Source organism: Sminthopsis crassicaudata, chromosome 2 (assembly GCF_048593235.1).
Source record: "Sminthopsis crassicaudata isolate SCR6 chromosome 2, ASM4859323v1, whole genome shotgun sequence".
Lineage (NCBI taxonomy): Eukaryota > Metazoa > Chordata > Mammalia > Dasyuromorphia > Dasyuridae > Sminthopsis > Sminthopsis crassicaudata.
In genome coordinates, this window is record NC_133618.1 from 147424351 (window position 1) to 147445615 (window position 21265).

A 21265-nucleotide genomic window follows, 5' to 3' on the forward strand; every position below is an offset into this window, starting at 1 on the left:
TTTCTTTGACCTGGAAAGTCTGGGTTTTGGCTTGATAAATGTTTATTGACTAAGATATTCTGGAGGAATGGATAGTTTGTATAAATAGTGATAAATGAGACTGGAAAAATCAGATTGTTGAAGACCTTGAATATAAGACCAAACAGATTGTATTTTTTCCTGTAGCATTAGGGAACCATTTTTGAATAGGGAAATGACATAATCAGAATGATACATTAACAGTATTATAGTGATGAGAGAGTGTTTTGGGTAAGATTGGAGGGGGAGAGTTTTGTTTTTTTTTTTTTGGAAGACTGCTACAATAGATGGAAGTAAATGAGTGTTGGTATTAAAAATATAAACATTTTTGTCATCAAGCAATTTGGGACCATTGAAAGGACTGAACCTCAATGTGATTTTGCCTGATATCTGAATCTTACTCAATTCTGGGCACAGTTTTGTCCATCTATAGCACCTGGAAAGGACACACATATCAATAATCTAACTTTGATGGGCTTTTTGTCTAGGTTGCATGTCTGGGAAATATGTAATTTTTTAAATCTACTTTGTTTTTCAAGCTTATGTGATTAGTCCTATCTTTTGCATTGTTGTGGATTTGAAGAGATTTTTTTAGCTTTAGGCCAGAAGAGGGAGGCTCAATGCAATTAGTATGTAGTCATCTTTGAAAAGGAGAATTTCTAGAGTTTCATCATAAGTAGAAAATCCTTTGGTTTGGATTTTGTTTTACATTTTCCATGATACTAACAATCATCTTAGTTATCTCTATTTTTTTCTACAATCCTTAATGTCAATTCTGAACAGACCACTGAACAGTTATATTCATGGTGGTACCTGCCATTGTTGTAGTTCAGTCATCTCAGTCACGTCTGACTCTTTGTGACCCCATTTGGGGTTTTCTTGGCAAAGATATTGGAGTGGTTTGCCATTTCATTCTCCAGATATGTCTTATATAATTTCAACATGTGTGTGACAACTTGTTTACTATGATTCTTCAAGGTTGCATTTTGTTTTCCTCAGCCATGGTTTTTTTTTCCCTTAAAAATCCTTTTTTTTTTTTTTTTTTTCACCTAAGCATTTCTCTTTTTTCCTTCTCACATTGTCACCCATCCCATGGAGGAAAAAAAGCAAAACCCTTATCTCAACTATGCAGAGTCAAGCAAAACCAATTCCTACATTGGCCATGTCAAAAAATTAATTCATATATATTCTAAAAATTGATAAAAGATACGAGATCTTAGAATTCTCTTTCTCATTCGGCTGCGACAAAAAGGTTTGATCTGCTATAGAAAATGATTTACAAAGACCTGTTTTATTAGCCTGCTTCTTCATTGAAGATCTTCATAGACCATTCTTATAAAGATTTTCATAATTTTGAAGAAAACATGAGTCAATAATTACGCAGATGCTTTTTTTCCTCCCAGAAAAGCATTGTGATTTTTTTCATTCATTCAGAATAATTTTCTTTTGTAATACCTTGAAAACCAATCCCATTCAACTTCTAATACCTCTTTGAAGTTTTTGGTCAGGTACAGACAGCTGGGCTTCTTACTTACATCTTAAATGTCATTGATACTTTCTCACATTATGTCTGAGGTACTAAGGCCGTAAGAGTCCAAATAAATCTTGGGATGGCCTGCCAGGCTTTTACTGTTTTGAGACAAATAAGGAGTAGAAAATAAGCTTTTATTAAGTGCCTTTTATATGCAAGCTTTGAGGTAAGTGCTTTGCAAATATGTAATTATCCTATTTTAAAATTGAGGAAACTGAGGCAAATAGGGTTAAGTGATTTGCCCAGGGTCCTATAGCTAGCACATATCTGAGCCTGGAATTAAAGTCTTTCTGATTCCAGGCCCAGTGTTTTATCCACTGAGCAACCTAGCTTCCTCTAGACAAATATGACAGTTCTATTATCACTGCTTAGATAAAAGATCATTATGAAATATGCTGGTAGATTTGTTCCATTTATTGTCCATTTTCTCCTTTCAGTTCTATCTGAAGATGCTTTTGGGATGATCTACTTAGCTGGGATTTTTGCCAAGCTTGCTGCAGGCTTATTTTTTCCTCCGCTAATTCTTACTGATTATTCTAGTTAAAAGATCCTGGACAGGTCACTCATTACCTCCCTAAATTCCTAGGGCTAAATTACAAAGTTGTTGCTGATCTGTATCAGGTGAAGGTGGTTTCCACATTAGTAGATTTTTACATTGAATTGTAGGTCTAGACCCAGACAAAAAAATCTGCATCCTCATGGCACCTAGGAACAAGACATTAAAATGGTTCCTCATTCATTGAAAGAAATATGTCAGACCTGGAAGGAACCTTGGAGATTAGCAAGAGCATGAATTGTCTCCCTTGGCATCTGTCACCCAGTTGGTAGCTGTATGACTCTGGGCAAGTCACTTAACCCTGCTTGCCTCAGTTTCTTCATCTGTAAAATAAGCTGGAGAATGAATTGACAAACCATTCCAGTATCTTTGCTAAGAAAACACCAAATATGGTCATGAAGAGTAGGACTCAACTGAAAACAACTGAGCAAAGATACTTAATATTTGTTGAATCATTCTCCTGGGATACAGGAAGGACCAAGAAATGATTTCTATATCTCAGCTATTGTGGAACTGACCCCAGACCCTTGAAAGCTCTGCCAGTAGAGCACAAGATCTGGTGGCTTATACCAGGCCAGAGACTGTGAGCATGGATTTGCAATACTGCCTGTCTGTTATCTGAGCACTAGTCCAGGGAATCCTAGAGAGGTTCACAACACTCACTATTAGCTGCTCTGTTTAGCATTTTAGTAAGAGAGTGTGTGTGTGTGTGTGTGTGTGTGTGTGTGTGTGTGTGTGTTTAAATATATGTTCATAGCTCCATTGTAACACGGATAGATATGAATTGATGTCTGGCTCACCTTTGTGGAAATTAAAAGGATTGTCCCTGTACCAGCTGCCAGGGAGAGAGGGGGCAAGAAGGCTCTAGGTCTGCTGAGGCTGGGTTACAAGAGGGTTATTGGGTTAGAATTTCAGATAAGGATGGTAGATTTCACACACATATATATTTATATACATATTCTCCCCAAAACGATTCTAACCTAAGGAGATGATCTATGGGGTTTCAGAAGGAAAGCTGATTTACTTTTAAGGAGTAATCCTCTTAAGGATCACTCTTTTGGAGAAAGGGAGATGCTTAGCTTACAATTGCTAATTTAGCCCAAAACTCTCATTACACAAATAGTAAATAGTGAGTTATTCAAGAAAAACAAACAGAAATTTGAGAAGTTCTACATGTTAGAATATACTGAAGAATATATGAGAGTGTTTGGGACAAAAAGACCTACCCAAATTGACTACTCAGAGATCATTCATAGAAAGTAGAATTATTTATTAGAATCTCTAGAAGCAGACCCCATCCTGGTCTGTGAGCAAAATTTCACAGCAGGATAGGGCCAAAGCCTTGAAAATGCTTTTTAAAAGCTGTCTTTTATACATTTCAGACAAAGAACCTCCAAAATCCTGTGCTCTATATGTTGTGATTGGTCACATAAGTCTACTGTTCCCCTAGTTGGTCAGTGGAATGTAGTAGACAAGGTGATATACAGCTTCTTTGGCCACTTTGGATAATGGGATATAGTCCAGGCCTTATCTAAAATCATGTGACTCCAGAGAAGCCAAAACTGAGGCCTTTAGGCTTGATTTACTTAAGAATCTGTAAGTTCTTCATTTTTTCCCACACAGGAGTAAGTGACTAGGAGTGTATAAAAACCTCAGCTCATCCCAGGAAAGACTTGTACTACCCAGGGGAGGTTCCTGTCAATCTGGTCTTCTTCTGTCCATCATTCCTTTTCATAAATGCTGTGACCCAAACACGTGGGCTTTGTTTGCTTTTGCTCAGCCTGATTCATATTGCTGTGACCTCATGATGACCATCTTCCATGCCGAGATGCTCTCCTTCCTTGCCTCGGCTACTTAGTCTCTGACTTCCTTTAAGAGCCCGGATTAAATGCTATTTTCTGCAGAAAGTATTTCTTGATCCCCCAACTGATAGATCTTTCCTCTTTAAGTAAACGTCTGTCTCCTTTGTATGTATGTGGTATGGGACAACGAGATAGCACAGAGGATCCAGCCTGGTAATAGGAATGGTGTTAAAAACCTTATTGAGTCAGATCCAGCCTCAGACCCTACTAGCTGTGTGATGCTGGATAAGTCACTTCACCCTGTCTGCCTTAGTTTCCTCATTTGTCAAATGAATTGGAGAAAGAAATGGCAAACTGCTCCAGTCTTTGCTGAGAAAACCCCAAGTGGAGTCAGAGGAGTCAAACAAGACTGAAAAACAACTGAACAACAATAACAAATGTGTATACTGTTTCTTTACATGTTGTCTCTTTAATTAGAATGGGAACTCCTTATTGCTTAGAAGAGTGCCTGGCTGTTGATTAATTTCCCAGAGACTGAAGTTTTTGGCTATAGAAACTCTCTTATACTGTATACTAATTTGTGAAGGGATGGCTATCTGGATTGATGAAAGGGTTATCCAGAGATAGAATCACAGATCCTTGATGTATTGAATTATTAGACTGTTAATCAAGACTAATCCCTTAACTTTTGTTTAGCTTTCACAGTGTTTAAGAAAAAAAAAACTGATTATCTTCTGAAGCTTTTATTTCTTTAAAATGGTTTTAAACCAGATTTCAAATCCAGTTAAAGAACAGTTTCCTGAAAAAAGGTAAAATGTCAAGGGCATTATTGTTATTATTGTTGTTGTTGTTTTGCTTATCACCAGAGGTGGGTTGAGTCTCTGCACAGCATAGATTTATTATCTTGCTGATTCGATTTCCTCTTGTTCTTTTTCAACCTGGTTAGTGGCCAGACAAGGCAGGGCATTTATCTGTAGCACCCAGTTTCAGATGAACAATGAGTTGTAGAAAAGGTTACTGTTGATTTCACTGTGGCCTGAAGCATTAAGTATGGGAACAGGAACATATAAACTGACACCAAATTGATCCTGGATAGCTTGTCCTGGTTTTTTTGTTTTGTTTTGTTTTAACATGGAAATGTTCATTTTTATTGGTGTCTGTCAAATTCAGCATAACAAAAAATAAAAATTATTTTAAAATACCCAACAAATTGTTTCTTGATAGAAGAACTCAAAAGATCAGACACCACACAAGTTAAATAAAGGGATTTAATATTTTAGAGAATTATAAAAAATATTTTAGAGAATTATAAAAAATTTCCTTCTGTTTCACCATTGAACCAATCTTCTCTTTAAGGAAGAAGATCTGATAAGGCAACACCTAAGTGAAAAATAATTGAAACAAAAGTAAACTGAGCAATTGACCTTTTCCTCTTGAGTGGTGGAAGGAGTGGCAATGAAAGAGATCTTGAGAACAGAGGCAAGATATAATGGTTAGAAGTATGTTGGACTTTTAGTCAAAAGATTTGAGTTCTATTTATGATTTAGCCACTTACTTTGTGATCATAGGCGTTTTAATTTTTTTGAGCCTTCATTTCCTCAGATATTACCACTTCTTCTACCTCTCTTCAGAGTAAAGTTTTATAAAGTTGGCTACTATAGCAATGTAATGTTCATTTTGTGATATTGATCAGTGAATCAACAAGTATTAAGCACCTACTATTACTGTTACTGTGCTAGGGCTGAAGATTGTTAGGTTCTTACTAAGTGTGAATGAGATAATGAGATATTGGGTTTTTACTAAGTGCTAAGTCGGTACTTGACAATTTTCTAGTTCCGGCCTTTCCTGGGAGTTTGACTTGTGAATTCCTGGGGAAGAGCTTGCGTGCTTGGGAGGAACAAGTTCATTGGTTGAAGTGGTTCTTCCTAGAAGCCCTTGCATTATCCCATGCCCATTCTCTGGGAGGATAAAGAGGGCAGCTCTGGAGGAAAAAAGTCTCTGCTTTAGACCAGGCTTGACGCGGCTCTCTGCAGGAAGGGAAGTCACTTCTCTGGACGACAGTTAACGGCAACTGTCTGGAGACAACGGTTCTCTACAGGAAGAAGAATCTGTCTGAGAGATTTGAGTTGACACAGCAGATCTCCTCCCAGAGAGCGATTGGCAGCTTCTGGAGACAACTGCACATTACAAATTGGCGCCCAACGTGGGGCAAGGACTTTTGCTTATCCTGACAAGGACTTATTCTGAGCCTTTCAGAGGAGCTAGCCCAGACCTTCGCATTTAAGAACTTATTCTGAGCCCTTCAGAGGAACTAGACTGGACCTTAGCAATTTGGCGCCGGAACAGGGACAGACAAAATCCTGATTCCAGTGGAAAAGCCTCCGATCCAGATCTCAGTCTCTCTGACCCAGAACCGTGAGTAACGAGGAAACTTTGTTAAAGATTAAGTGAACGTTCTAATAGATAAATAAGGAACTTAACTTGTTAAGGGCTAAACCAGCAATCTCTTATAGCTGAAATGGGGCAGATGTTAGCTAAAGACAATCCCTCAACCTCAGCCGACTCAGCCCCAGCCCCAGTGGCAGCCTCAGCTCCATCCCCATTCAGGAGTGATACTATAGAGAATATAATTAAGATAATTGAGGAGCAGAGTTTACTTGTAACCTGGGTACAGATTGCTAAACTCTTGGCTGCATTAAGACACATGTCCCCTTGGTTCTTAGAGGAAGAAAAGATAGATGTAGATAAATGGAAGCTAGTGGGATTTGAAATGAAAGAATTTCATGCAAAAAAATGGGCCTCATTCAATTTCTGCAGAGGTATTTTATATCTTCAATATAGTTCAATTAGCCTTAAACTATCGAGCAAGTTGTAGGAGAAGGAAAAGTTTTAAAAATGAACAGAGGAGGAAGTGTGAGGAAAAAAGGAAAGATCAAGATCTTGGCCAAGAACAAGAGGATTTAAATGAGGAATTAGGGTGTGATGACTCTAATTCTCTTGAAGAAGCTTCAACCCCGCCTAGAGAGCAGATTATTGACGGGCCCACATCAAATCCAGAGGTGGAGGAAGAAGGTGGAGGGGAAGAGGCAGAAACACAAACAGAATTGCCTGTGAAGCAGCCTAAGCCTATGACAAGATTAGAAAAAGCATTGGTTAAAGCTAAGAGAGAAGGACAGGATATAAGTGATGTTATACATGCATATCCTGTGATTGAAGAGATTGATTCTGTAGGTCATAAAAGGAGAAAATATGCACCTTTAGATTTGAATAAAATTAAAGATTTGAAAAAAGGTTATACCCTTTATGGGGCTCGTCAGCATGTATTAGCTCTAGAATTACCACAGTTATCCAAGTAGGAGAGGGAGCGAGCGACCAAAGGAACCATAACTGATTTAATGAACCATTCGCAGTTTCACTGTACCGGCCGTGTGTACTTAGACATGCATGGCTTAATCTTTGAGACAAGCATATGCTACTGGCAGGATCAACCTTATGGGGCTTATGTTAAAATGTTACTAGATGGTTTGTCTTATGAAGTCCTAACCCCGAATGATTGGAAATCCATAGCAAGGACATGCCTAGAACCTGGAGAAAATTTGTTATGGCTTGCGGAATTTGTAATTTAGAATTTGGAATTTGAATTATGTAAAATCCAAGTCAGATGCAATTTGGAAATTCACTTTTGAGCACTTAGCTGGTGAAGGTCGATATGGAGAGAATTATTATACCATTATACCAGATTAATTATACCATAACAATATGTGAGCAAATTGCTAAGGCTGCAATAAAAGCTTGGGGTGTCCTCCCTGGACAGAAAGATCGTGGAGAGGCTTTCACTAAAATAGAGCAAGGTCCCAATGAACCTTTTGTAGATTTTGTGGGACGTTTGCAAACTGCTGTCAAAAGAACTATTGGAGAAAATGCAGCTACAGAAATAATGACCAGACATCTGGCTAAGGAAAATGCTAATGAGATTTGCAAAAGAATTATATGGGGATTAGACAAAGATGCTCCTTTAGAGGAGATCATAAGACGCTGTGCTACAATGGGAACAAATGCTTTTTACACCTGGACAATGATGAACATGGAAAGACAGGGTCCCTCCTGGCAAGGGACTTCTAGAGAAACTCGGCGATGTTTTCGATGTGGAAAAATTGGACATCTAAGAGCTCAGTGTAGATATGGAGATACAGTGAGAAGACAGGGTGAGAGAAGACCTAAAACTCCATGTCCAAAATGTCACAAGGGTCTCCACTGGGCCTCCGAATGTAGATTGACCCAGGGAAATGAGAGGCGGGGCCCAGCTTCAGCCCCCCAAGTGGGGCATGATGGCAGCCGAGGTTACATCCAGAGAATTTTAAGACATGATCAATCAGCCAAAAGGCAATCAGATGGAAGAAAGGGATTGAAATTAGGAAAAATAGAGTTGTGTGCAGTAGAGACTACTGAGATACTCCCTGGAGAAGTGAAATCTGTTCCTGTTGAGCCTATGCAGGCTCCAGGCACAGTAGGCTTGACCATTTCACCTTCTGAGAGTGCCTACAAAACAGTGTCCATCCATACACTGATGTGGGAAACTGGAGAACGTGTAGCTAATATCCCAGTCACTAACACAGGTAGACAACGTGTGATTTATCAACCAGGAGAAGTAGTAGCATCAGGCTTATTGTTACGTACCCCTAATAAGCAACCTGGTGATAGTCTCTTAGATTCTGACAATGAACAAAATCCAGGAACTGTGACAGCTGACCGACCTATGCATACTATTTATATAAATGGAATACCATTTGAAGGATTGGTAGACACGGGTGCAGATCGTACAGTTATTAGAGGTGCCAATTGGCCCAGTTACTGGCCAAAGATTAAGGCAGACACCTACATGTCTGGGGTAGGAGGATCAATAGCAGCAGAAGTTAGTGCTAGGCCTTTGAGATGGATATTTGAAGGTGAAACAGGAGTTTTTACTCCTTTTGTGGTTGAAAAAATTCAAAGACATGCTCCTTTTCAATATTTAGGATATGAAGTATATCCTAAGACACTCACAGTACAAAAGCTTTCTTTAAGAACAGAGAAGTTGAACACCTTAAATGATTTCCAAAAATTAATAGGAGATATCCAATGGATGCATCCAGTGTTAGGCTTAACTACCAATCAACTGCAATCTCTATGTACATTTTAAGGGGAGACAGTACTTTAAATTCACCACACCAGCTTACAAAAGAAGCACAAGAGGCTTTGAGAGAAGTTGAACTGTCTTTATCCAATGTGGTTGAAAGAGTCACTCAAAAACCCTTGGAAATATCAGTTTTTGCTACAAAAGAGGCACCCACAGCAGTCCTTCATCAAGGAGACAGTGTGATTGAGTGGGTGAACCTCTCAGCACAACCAGAGCAAAGCTTTACTCCTTACTCAGTGCTTGTGGCTAGAATTTTATTAAAGGCTATTAAGAGAGTAGTACAATTATCTGGAATAAGTCCCGAAAAAATATACACATTCTATACTCACACACAATGTATGCTGTGAGAAGAATGGCAAATTTTATTGGCCACCACTCCAAATTTTGCACATGGATCTCCATTAAAGATAACCTGGCTACTACATAATTGGCAATGGATTTTTGAAGAAAAGGTTTCTAAGGTTCCTCTTAAAGGACCAACAATCTTTACAGACGCCTCCAAAGAAAATATTTGTGCTGTATACTCTCATGATTTAACCATAAAGAGAGTAGTCAGGACTCCTTTTCAGTCCACTCAACAGAATGAATTATTTGCTATCATGTTAGCTCTTACTTATTATCCAGGAGACGTAAATATAATTACTGATTCAGCCTATTCAGTAGGTGTAATACAAAGAATTGCCACAGCCCAAATAAAATTTGCAGCCTCTAATATTTATCAGCTCTTTAAGGAACTTCAAGAGCAAGTGAGAAAACATCCAAGCAAGATTTATATCTTGCATGTCCACTCACATAGTGGACTTCCAGGTCCTATTTTTGATGGAAATTCAAAGGCAGATAGCCTTCTAACCATGTTAGCCAGTAGTCCTTTATTTCAGGAAGCACAAGAATCTCATTCTAAATATCATCAGGCTGCTCGAGCTTTACGTTTACAATTTGGAATCACAAGAGAGGAAGCTAGGAGCATAGTAAAAAGCTGTACAGCTTGTCTTCCTTTCCACGCTCCTACACTCCCTCTAGGGAAGAATCCTTGTGGTTTGAGACTCAATGAAATCTGGAAAATGGATGTGACTCACTATAAATCTTTTGGTCATCTGTCTTTCATCCACGTGATAGTAGATACCTTTTCAGGATTCACTTTTGCAGTGCCAACAGCAAAAGAGACAAGCCCGAGTGGTCATTGAATTTCTTATCCAAGCATTTGCAATTATTGGTGTGCCACAAGAAATAAAAACAGATAATGGACCTGCATATAGTTCTAAACATTTTGCACACTTCTATGCGCAGTATAAGATATTACACATTACTGGAATACCTTTTAATCCGCAAGGTCAGGCAATAGTAGAGAGAAGAAACAGAGACATTAAGACACTTCTCCAAAAACAAAAGAAAGGGGGAGCCACAGGTAGCCCTAGGGAACTTCTAAATTTAGTCCTCTATACCATTAATTTTCTAATTTTTGACAAAGATGCACTGGCTCCGGCAGACAGGTTTTATTACCCACCAGAAGGGCAGTGTCCAGTGCGAGCAGCTCCACTGTCCTTAGATAATCGCCAGGTGATGTGGAGAGACCCAGAAAGTGGTGAATGGAAGGGACCAGATAGATTAACTGCCTGGGGGAGAGGGTTTGCTTGTATTTCTTCAGATGGAGAAGGAATCAGATGGGTACCAATGAGTCGTATTCGCCTTGTCCATCGGAGAGAGACAGAAAAAGAGAAAGACCTCAAAACAAAGGAGAAAATCTAAGAAACATCTGACACTGAAAGAGCATGGCTAATAAGAAGACTGTTAAAGAACTTTAAAAACCAGCAGGAATCATTGGATTTCCTAACACAAGATGAGACTAATGGACAATGGACTTATGGACATTTATAAATTCTCAATTTATGATTATTTGATCATGTTATTTGTTACATACTTCTAGCATGTATTATGTTACTATGTTACTATATGTTTATGTAATCTATGTAATTATGTGTAATGCCTCCCATATTGATGGATTTATGTTTCAAGGTCATGACCACCCTATGTTCTAAATCAAAAGAAAGGGGGAGATGTTAGGTTCTTACTAAGTGCTAATGAGATAATGAGATATTAGGTTCTTACTAAGTGCTAAGTCGGTACTTGACAATTTTCTAGTTCCGGCCTTTCCTGGGAGTTTGACTTGTGAATTCCTGGGGAAGAGCTTGCGTGCTTGGGAGGAACAAGTTCATTGGTTGAAGTGGTTCTTCCTAGAAGCCCTTGCATTATCCCACGCCCATTCTCTGGAAGGATAAAGAGGGCAGCTCTGGTGGAAAAAAGTCTCTGCTTTAGACCAGGCTTGACGCGGCTCTCTGCAGGAAGGGAAGTCACTTCTCTGGACGACAGTTAACGGCAACTGTCTGGAGACAACGGTTCTCTACAGGAAGAAGAGAATCTGTCTGAGAGATTTGAGTTGACACAGCAGATCTCCTCCCAGAGAGCGATTGGCAGCTTTTGGAGACAACAGCACGTTACAGAGGATACCAATTGATTATGGAAAAAAGTAATAGCAGGTAGGCATTTCATTTTCTAAAAACCAAATGTAGTTAGGAAGTCAATTAAAGTCACTTCTGTGGTTAATTTCTGCTGGTTTTCTTGGATTCTTCTGTTTTTTCCCCTTGGTTCTTTATATTGGTGTTTTTTCCTTATACTGATTTGTTTCTTACTTTACCTTATTTTTCTTCTTTTAAAGCAGCAAAAAGTAGGTACTCTGAAAAGAGTAAGACACAGTTCCTGATTTAAAGAGTCACGTTGTAGTAGTAGAGATAAGATACATATAAGAAAAAATGTTATATTGTTAAGTAACAAATGAATGGCAAAAGATTTTAGACATCACTATGGGATGGGGTTTTAAGGAAAGGTTTTGTGGAAGAATAGGATAATTTGGGTTTTGAAAAATAGATAGGATTTGTATTGTAGAAAGAGTAAAAGGAAAAAGATAGTTGGGAAGATGTAGCTGATAGAGAGGGGAATCTATATCTTTTGGTATTTTGTAGATACCAGCAAAGCTTCTCAGGTATCCAATTGCCACCCAACTTTCTCTCTTCCTTTTTTCCTCTTACTTATCCTTGCTATGTTTTAACACTTTTTAAAAGAACATTTTATTGTTGCTTTCTTTTTTTACACCCTTGTCATTTCCCCCTCAACATTCCCTCCCTCAGATGAATTCTTTGTAACTAAGAAAAATCTTTAAGCAAAGTGAGCAGACACAGCACCCTGTCTGACCTAGCTTTTTGCATGGAAGTCATTACTGGTCACTTCTATCTACCACTGATCTTTTTTTTTTTTTTTTTTTTCTTGATTCATGCTTGATTGAGATTTTTTAAATAGAAAAATGATTGGAAAAAATCAAAATACATATTAAACTTGAAATGTTATTGTACACATAATTTTTGTTCAGGGAATCTTTTGTTAAAAAAAAATAAACAATTATGTCACTGACTCCCTCTCAAGGTTGTTGTGAGGATAAAATATGATAAGCTTTGTAAAGCAAATCTTTTTTTTTTTTTTATTTTATATATATATATATATATATATATATATATATATATATATATATATATATATATATATTTTATAATATTATCCCTTGTATTCATTTTTCCAAATTACCCCCCCTCCCTCTATTCCCTCCCCCCGACGACAGGCAATACCATACATTTTACATGTACCACTGATCTTTTTGAATGGAACCAATCTGAGAACATTTATAAGTATTCTGAGGCAATGCAGTCAGCACAAGGCCATCTGTAAATGGGAACATTTGAGGAACCTCATCAGCCAGTCAGGGAGAATAGGTTGGGTGAATGTGGGGGGAATGTTACAGGGGACCAGAAGACTGGAAAGTGGGGGAACAGATTTTGAAGGGCTTTGAGGGCCCAAGAGGTCACTTTGCATTTGGTGCTGGAAGAGATGGAGAATGTACGGAGGCAGGGAGGCGTGGGGGAGGGAGGATGGCAGGACAACCAGCCTACATATAGTGGTGAGAGCCCAAAGTGATAAAAGCCCGAGCAAGACGGAGCCCGTCCCATGGAGAGATGTGAGGAGGGTGTCATCTGCAGGCCTTGCCTTTTTGGATGGGTAGAAAGAGTCACTCTGAGGGCTGAGAAAGTTTGATGAGTGGAGAGTATTCCCAAGGAATCTCAGGATCTCTCAGTCACTCATTTTTTTTTAGTTTTGTAGTTTTAACTTCACCTTTAATTCCACCTATACCACCTCTTATCGAGTGCTTTTGTATTGGGGCCTTGTTACAGGAAAAGGCTCCCCCTTTACCCCTGCCTCTTGGAGCCCTCTAGGAGGTCTGTCCTCCCCCTGCCCGTCATTACCTTGTATTTAATTATCATAGATATATATTTTAGCCTTTTATAGAATGTAAGCTTTCTCTGTGCGCTCCTCACCTGGCACAGAGCTGGCACTGGCACTGACTCTTCAGAACCTCCTATGGGGTTCTCTTGGCTACTGGAGTAGCGAGCTCACTGTTTCTCACTCCAGCTCCTTTTATAGATGAGGAAACTGAGGCAAACAAGGGAAAGTGACTGGCCTAGAATCACACAGTTGATAAGTGTCTGAAGCCAGATTTGAACAAAGATGAGTTCTATTGATTCCAGATCCAGTACTCTGTCCACTGTGCCTTCTAGCTGCCCATGCTGACATATAATAGGTACTTAATAAGTGTTCATTGATTGATTAATTGTTAGGTTCTTATTAAGTGCTAATGAGATAATGAGATATTTGGTTCTTACTAGGTGCTAAGTCGGTACTTAACAATTCTCTAGTTCCGGCCTTTAGGGGAGTTTTACCCCTGTGAACTTCTGGGGAGGAGCTTAATGTTTAAGAGGAGCAAGTTCATTGGTTGAAGTATTTTTTCCCAGAAGCCCCTGAGTTATTCCACGCTCATTCTCTGGGAGGATAAAAGAAGCAACATTGAGCAAGGGAGAGAAGTCTCTATTCTAGGTCAGAGTTGGCAGCTCTCTACAAGAAGAAGAATCTGGCCGAGAGATTGAGTGGAGACAGCAGATCTCCTCCCAGAGAGCGATCAGCAGTCTCTGGAGACAACAGAACATTACAATTAATGTATTCCAAATCAGGTTGCTCTTGGCCTCTATTTTTGCCTGGGAAGATTGACTTTTCCATTATGGTGATTATTTTATATTGGTTAAAATGCTCCACAAAATAGTGATAGTTGGATTCTATATCTTAACTTTCATCTATTTCAAAATTTTCAGACTAAGCATGTTTTAAATAAGTCAGGGTGTGTTTTAAATAGCATGCAGTATTTTTACATCTTTTATCCTTTATTTTAAATTTGTTTTAATTTTCAGGTTTGCTCTAGTTTATGTCTGTACCCTAACAGCTGATTTGTTAAATAACTTTGTAGGAATGATGGCCATATTTTATTTTGGGCTCTTTCATGGGTTTGCTGTGACTGAAGATTTCACCATCTTGTGGTCAATCTCTTAATAAGAGTCTCTCTGCTTTTATGGATGTTGGACAGTCTGTACCTACATTTGGAAAATCCTTTTAAGCTTGCATTTTCCTGGTATAGTATTTGAGAACTCAGGGTCATCTCCATACTAGAATAATATAACAATTGGACTTTTATGGATATTTGGCTATAAAGGAGTTTGGATTTTATTTTGTAGAAAATATAGATGCAGTGAAGATTTTTGAGCAGGGAATTTATATAGTTGAAATGGTATTTTGAGAAGATTGATACGATGAAATGAAAGTGTTCTCTAATGTTATGATGCCCTATAAAAAGTTGAAGTAAAAAAAAGAAAAACCTCATAACCTATCTAAGTTCTGCAGAATATCTGTTTGTTAAAGACATTGTGCTGTGTGACTCTTAAAGCACTTAAGGGCTTCCTTCACTTGGTTCACACTGGAAAAAGAAGTAGGTTCAGCAATCTATGCTGGAAAAAACAAATGGATGATGAATGTACAGGAGAAGATCACATTTGAGCAATTGGGTTAGTTCTTTCAGGAACAAGTTGCTCCCTATCACAAGGTCATTTTTAGAAATAAAAAACAAAATTCTTTTACTGATGCTATATTGTTTTAAATTATGGAATATCATAATTTTATTTTATATTTTTAAATAATAACTTTCATTTTTAAAATATATACAGATAGTTTTCAAATTCATCCTTGCAAAACCTTGTGTTCCAAATTTTTCTCCTTTCCTTCTTCCCACCTCCTTCTTTAGACAGCAATATATCCAATATATATTAAACATATAAAAATTGGATATAAATCCAATATAATTCAACATATATTAAACAAGTGTAATTCTTTATTTCTACACTTAAAATGCAGCACAAGAAAAATCAGATAAAAAGGGGGAAAAGGATGAGAAAGAAAACAAAAAGCAAGCAGACAACAACAAAAAGGTGAAAATACAAGGTTGTGATCCACACTCATTCCCCACAGTCCTCTCTCTGTGTAGATGGCTCTCTCCAACATAAGACGATTGGAACTGGTCTGAATTGCCTCATTGTTGAAAAGAGCCATGTCCATCAGAAATGATCATCACATAATCTTGTTGTTGCTGTGTATAATAATCTCTTGGTCCTGCTCATTTCACTCAGCATCAGCTCATGTAAGTCTCTCCAGGCCTCTCTGAAATCATCCTGCTGGTCATTTCTTACAGAACAATAATATTCCATAACATTCATATACTATAATTTATTCAGCCATTCTCCAACTGATGGACATCTACTCAGTTTCCAGTTTCTTGCCACTACACAAATATTTTTGCACATATGGGTTCCTTTCCCTCCCAGTAGTAACACTGCTGGATCAAAGGTATGTACAGTTCTATAGCCCTTTGGGCACAGTTCCAAGTTGCTCTCCAGAATGGTTAAATCAGTTCAAAACTCCACCACTTATGTATTAGTGTCCCAGTTTTCCCATATTCCTTCCAAAATTTATCATTACTTTTTATTATCATTATCTTTCATCTTAGCCAACCTGAGAGATATATAGAAGTTCCTCAGAGTTTTCTTAATTTGCATTTCTCTGAACAATAGTGATTTGGAGCACCTTTTCATATGACTAGAATTGATTTTAATTTCTTCATCTGAAAATTGTGTGTTTATATCCTTTGACCATTTATCAGTTGGAGAATGGCTTAAATTACCATAATTTTAAAAGGATCAAAATAGCAGGTAGAATAAAGTCCAATGGAAAAATGCAGAGGCATTAGAAGGATTGCAGAATACTAACCATAATGAATTACAAATTGGATGTAGCATAAAAATCATCAAAGACATTCATGACTCAGAAAAGAATCAGAAATGGTTCTGTTTTAAAAGCCAAATTGTTTTTACAGGCATTTACTAAGCACTTACTATATGTCAGGCATTGTGCTAAGCACTGGGAATTCAAAGAAAGACAAAAAAATTAGTTCTTATTTCCAAGGAACTCATAATCTAGAAGGTGAAGGAGATACACTATACAAACGGCTATGTACAAATAAGGTATTTACAGGATAATTTAGAAATAATCATCAGGATTCAGACCAGTTCCAATAATCTTGTGATGAAGAGAGCCATCTGCACCCAGAGAGAAGACTGTGGGGACTGAGTATGGATCACAACATAGCATTCTCACTCTTTTTATTGTTGTTTGCATTCTATTTTTTTCTCATTTTTTCTGGTTTGATTTGACTTTTTATTGTGCAGCAAGATAATTGTATAAATATGTATACATATATTGGATTTAATATATATATCTACCATATTTAACATATATTAGACTATTTACCATTTAGAAGGGAGTGGGGGAAAGAGGGGAAATTGGAGTACAAGGTTTTACAAGGGTAAATGTTGAAAAATTATCTGTGCATATGTTTTGAAAGATAAAAAGCTTTAATAAAAATGGAAATAATCATCAGAGGGACAGCTGTAGCATGAAGAGGGACTGAAAAAAATTTTAGTAGATAGTGGGTAGTATTTTGAGTGGGAATTGAAGGACTGCAGGGAAATCAGAAGAGAGACAAAGAGGGAAAGTATTTCAGCCATGGAGGATAGCCAGTGAAAATGCTTGGAGTAGGTGAGAGACTCCATTTATTTGGAGTCAAGAAAAAGCAAGAAAGTCAGTGTCACTGGATCTCAGAGTATATGGGGTGGGGAGGAAGAGGAGGCAGAAGAAGTCTGAAAAAGTAGGAGATGAGTTATGAAGCTTTGAATGCTAAGCATAGAATTTTCTATATGATTCTGGAGACAGAAGGGAGCCAATAGAGTTTATTGGATGGAAATGGGGAGCAGGGACACAGCCATATAGGAAGCTCCATTTGACAGTGGTTTTAATTGCATTCTAGGAATAGAATCCAGATTTCAGGACATCATGGGGAGAATAGGTGACGCAGAAGAGGAGCCTTCTGCTTCTATGAGTTTGGCCATTATTGACAGGTCAAGATCTGAGGGGCTCAGATGGGAGAGAGCCAGTGAAGGGACCCTGACTCTGTTGAGGGAAGAGGGATTCAGAGTCTGTTTTTAGTCACCATGAAGGTAACCATCATGTGTCAAATGGAAGATGGCTTATTGAACTAGGTCATCTCTCACCCAGTGAACTTTTTTCCCATTTTAGATATAGCTAAAATTCAGCCTCTGATGTCGTAAGATTGCTGACCATCACTAGACCATGGATAATCTGATAAGTTTGAAACACTTAAATTGTGCAGTACTCCTGGAGTTGTGGGCCTGGAATCTGGAGGATTTGAGTTCAAATCCAGCCTCAAATCTTTATTAGCGGTGTTGACCCTGGGCAAGTCACTTAACCCTGTCTGCCTCAGCTTCCTCAATTGTTAAGTGAAGAAAATAACTACTTACATTACAGGATGGTTGTGAAGATCAAGTGAGATGACACTTATTAAATGCCTGGCACATGGCAGGCTCTGGGTAAAAGCCAATTACCCTCCCTTTTCCCTAGTAGGGAAGTAATGTTTCAGTATTAGGTATAATGGCTGCTGCGACATTTAGTCTGTGTACTATTCTTGTTGTAGGCTGCAGGGTGGAATTCCTACTAATGCTTTTCTCTTTTTCATTCCAGGGGTGATCATAGTTCAGTGGCAGGCAAAGCCATCCATAGATTATCATGTCAAACTTCAAAAGGCCCTGTAGGAGTTCTGAGCAAAATGTGTGCAATTCTACGGAACCAGAGTGGTGTTGCTGGGAACCTAGAAACAACAAGAAGGGGCTTTGGCAGTCACCTGCTTAAAAACTTCCACGTCTTTTTCTTCTTCTTCCTTGCTACCGAGAGAATCATAATTGTTAAGGACTGAAATAAAACTGGTTTTTAGAAGCTCATTGAAAGATTTCCTAACATTGAAAAATTACTATTTTTACTTTTGGAGACACTGCTATCACATCCACCTCAATGTAGAGAGTGCATATGGACTATACAAATTTACCAATGTAAATGCTTCAGGGGGAAGATGCTAATTTGTGCTTGTTCACTTTGGGGCTGTTAAGAGGTCTGGGGCAGCATGTTGAAAGCTATCTCACAGGAAAAAATGCCAAATAAGTATTAGTATTATGGAATATCATAATTTTACTTTATTTTTTAAAATAATAACTCTATTTTCAAAATATATGTAAAAATAGTTTTCAGCATTCATCCTTTCAAGAGGCCATGAGTCAAAAATGCAATCTAAAAAAAGGCTGATTGGGAAGAAGTGGAAACCTTCTGAGAAGGCTGAGGAGAGGATGAGACTCAGGGTCATACTGGGAAAGGTCTTGAATGTCAGACCTCCTGAATAAAAGTTGTTCCTACTTCCATCTATAGAAAAAGGACAGATCATTTCATGACTTCTTACTCTATTATCTGTGGCCAAAACCATTAACGCTACTTCTCTACCCGTTCTGAGGAGATGCACATAGCTTTGGAGACCCATCTGCAACTAGCACAATTGATAGAAAGACATAGATGGAAGCAAGAAAAGGGTTTGACCTTATGGGGAAATTGCAGATAATTTTAGTGCACCAAGAATGATTTTTTTTTTAGCCCTTTCAACCAATTTTATTTGACCCGACTTAAAACACAACTGACTACTTGTTTCAGTGCTAGCTTTCAGTCGAAAGGGACCATTTTCCTCTAGGTTTTTACATCATGAAACACTTGGGTCTCCAGTTATATGTAGAGGAAGAACCTACGTTCCCTGTCCTGTTCTCCTGAAAGGCACAATGGCCTTCACATTGTCTTTCTTGTTTTTCAGAGTGTCATAGAACCAGTCAAACTAGTTTGCTAATGAATAAATGAAAAGCATTTACTAGCTGCTTTCCCCATATGCAGACTTTTCAAGGAGCTTACATTCTAACAGGGGAAGCAAAGCCCAATGGGGAGTAATGGTCAGACAAGGGTATTTTGGTTTGGGAAGTTATAGTGATGGTGACTGGGGCCATTGGGGAGTAGGTTGGTGCAGCTCACTTGGGTACAAGGGCAGGCTTGATTTAATCCTGGAAGAACTGGGGAGCACTCAACCAAGGCTAGGGCCTCAGAGTGGTCCAGGAGAGCATTCAGGACTGTGGGGTGCCAGGTTGCAATCTACAGGAAACAGTGTCTGATAAGAGCAGCAAGGGGGTTGCAAGAAGCAGCAAGATTTTTGCTGGCCAAGTCGGGTCAGTAAGCACTTGTTAAGCTCTCAGGCACTTGAGCTAAGTTTTGGGAATACAAATACAAGTAGAAAGACAGTTTCTGTCTTTGGGGAGCTTAGGTCCTAATGAGAAAAGGCGATAAGAAAGCTGAAAAGTGAGTCTGGTGGTGGGAGGGTGGCTGGATGTAAGGGGAAGTGATTGGTTGGGGCTGGGAGCCAGAGGGAAGCCCGTGCAGGCAGGCCTTGGAGCTTGCCTTTAAATCTGTCCTGAGAGGACCAGGCCAGCCAGAGGAAGGGCCATGGAGCAGGCTGACTGTCGTTAAGGCTGTCCTTCCTTTTTGAAGAGAACTGACCACGTCTCAGGATGATGGAAAGCATCGGCAGATTGCGAGGGAAGGGACAATGAAGGTGGAAGAAGGAGATAGACAAGCAGAGAGTGAAGGATAGGAGGGAGAGGGGTCAAGGCAAGGCCCTGACAGAGGAGGATTTGGGAAACCCAACCATGTTGGTAAAAGGGCATGAAAGAACAAGGGGAGCCTGAAGAAGCTCCTGGCACTTGGCCGGGCAGTCAGAAGGGCCCGAGTCCACATCCAGCTGCAGACACTAAGTGAGCCCGGGCAAGTCTCCTCATCTCGATGGCCTAAAAATAAATAGAAAGAGATGGTAAAGATGAGGATGTCCACTGGGGTGGAGGCGGGAGAGGATGGGAGCAAGCATATAGAGAGAGAGGAGCACTGGCGAAGACCCCCCAAATAGCATTGTTAATGCCAACTGTGAGACAGGCTGGGAGTTCAAAATTCTGCCACCAAGTAGACAGGAGGTGCATGGACACGGGTACATCTATCAATGGAAGGTGATTTTTGGCCCAGAGGTCCTAGTGGCACCCTGTACAAGGTGGCATTTGAACTGGTCTTGGGAGGAAATAGAGATCTTAAGAGGGAGAGGTAAGAAGGAAGTGTGTTCCAGATGTAGGACACATACAGGAGACAATGATATTTATGTGGAACAGACAACAGACATTAAGTTTACTACACCCCAGGCAGTTTACCATTGGGTAAGCTCGGTGGTACAGGGGATAGACAATTGAGCCTGTGGGAAACTAAGTACCATGTTCAAATCTGCCCTAAGACACCAGCTGTGTGACCCTGGACAAGTCACTCAGCCCAATTTGCCTCAGTTCGTCATCTGTAAAATGGGCACATACTGGAGAAGGAAGTGGCAACTCACTTCAGTATCCTTGCCAAAAAAACCTAGCAATGCCATTTGCACCCAGAGAGAAGATAGGGGGGGCAGAATGTGGACCACAACATAGCATTTTCACCCTTTTTATTATTGTTTGTTTGAATTTTGTTTTTTTTTTTTCTCATTTGTTTTTCTTTTTGGATCTGATTTTTCTTGTGCAGTACAATAATTGTAGAAATATGTATAGAGGAATTGCACATGTTTGACATATGTTAGATCACTTGCTGACTGAGGGAGGCAGTGGGGGGAAGGGAGGGAAAAATTAGAACATGGGGTTTTGTAGGGGGTGAATGTCAAAATTTATCCATGTATATATTTTGAAAAT

The 21265-nt window shown here is 39.0% G+C and overlaps 1 protein-coding gene across 4 annotated transcripts in view; it reads left to right on the plus strand.

Annotated features, from left to right (window-relative positions):
* LOC141555035 (serine/threonine-protein kinase PDIK1L-like) overlaps positions 1-18412 on the plus strand; it is a 101173-nt gene extending 82761 nt beyond the window's left edge. For all 4 annotated transcript variants that reach the window (XM_074287589.1, XM_074287588.1, XM_074287587.1 and 1 more), the window contains one exon: positions 18156-18412. The gene's annotated coding sequence lies outside the window, so the exon portion shown is untranslated. The remainder of the gene's footprint in view (positions 1-18155) is intronic.
* Positions 18413-21265: the final 2853 nt, after the last annotated feature.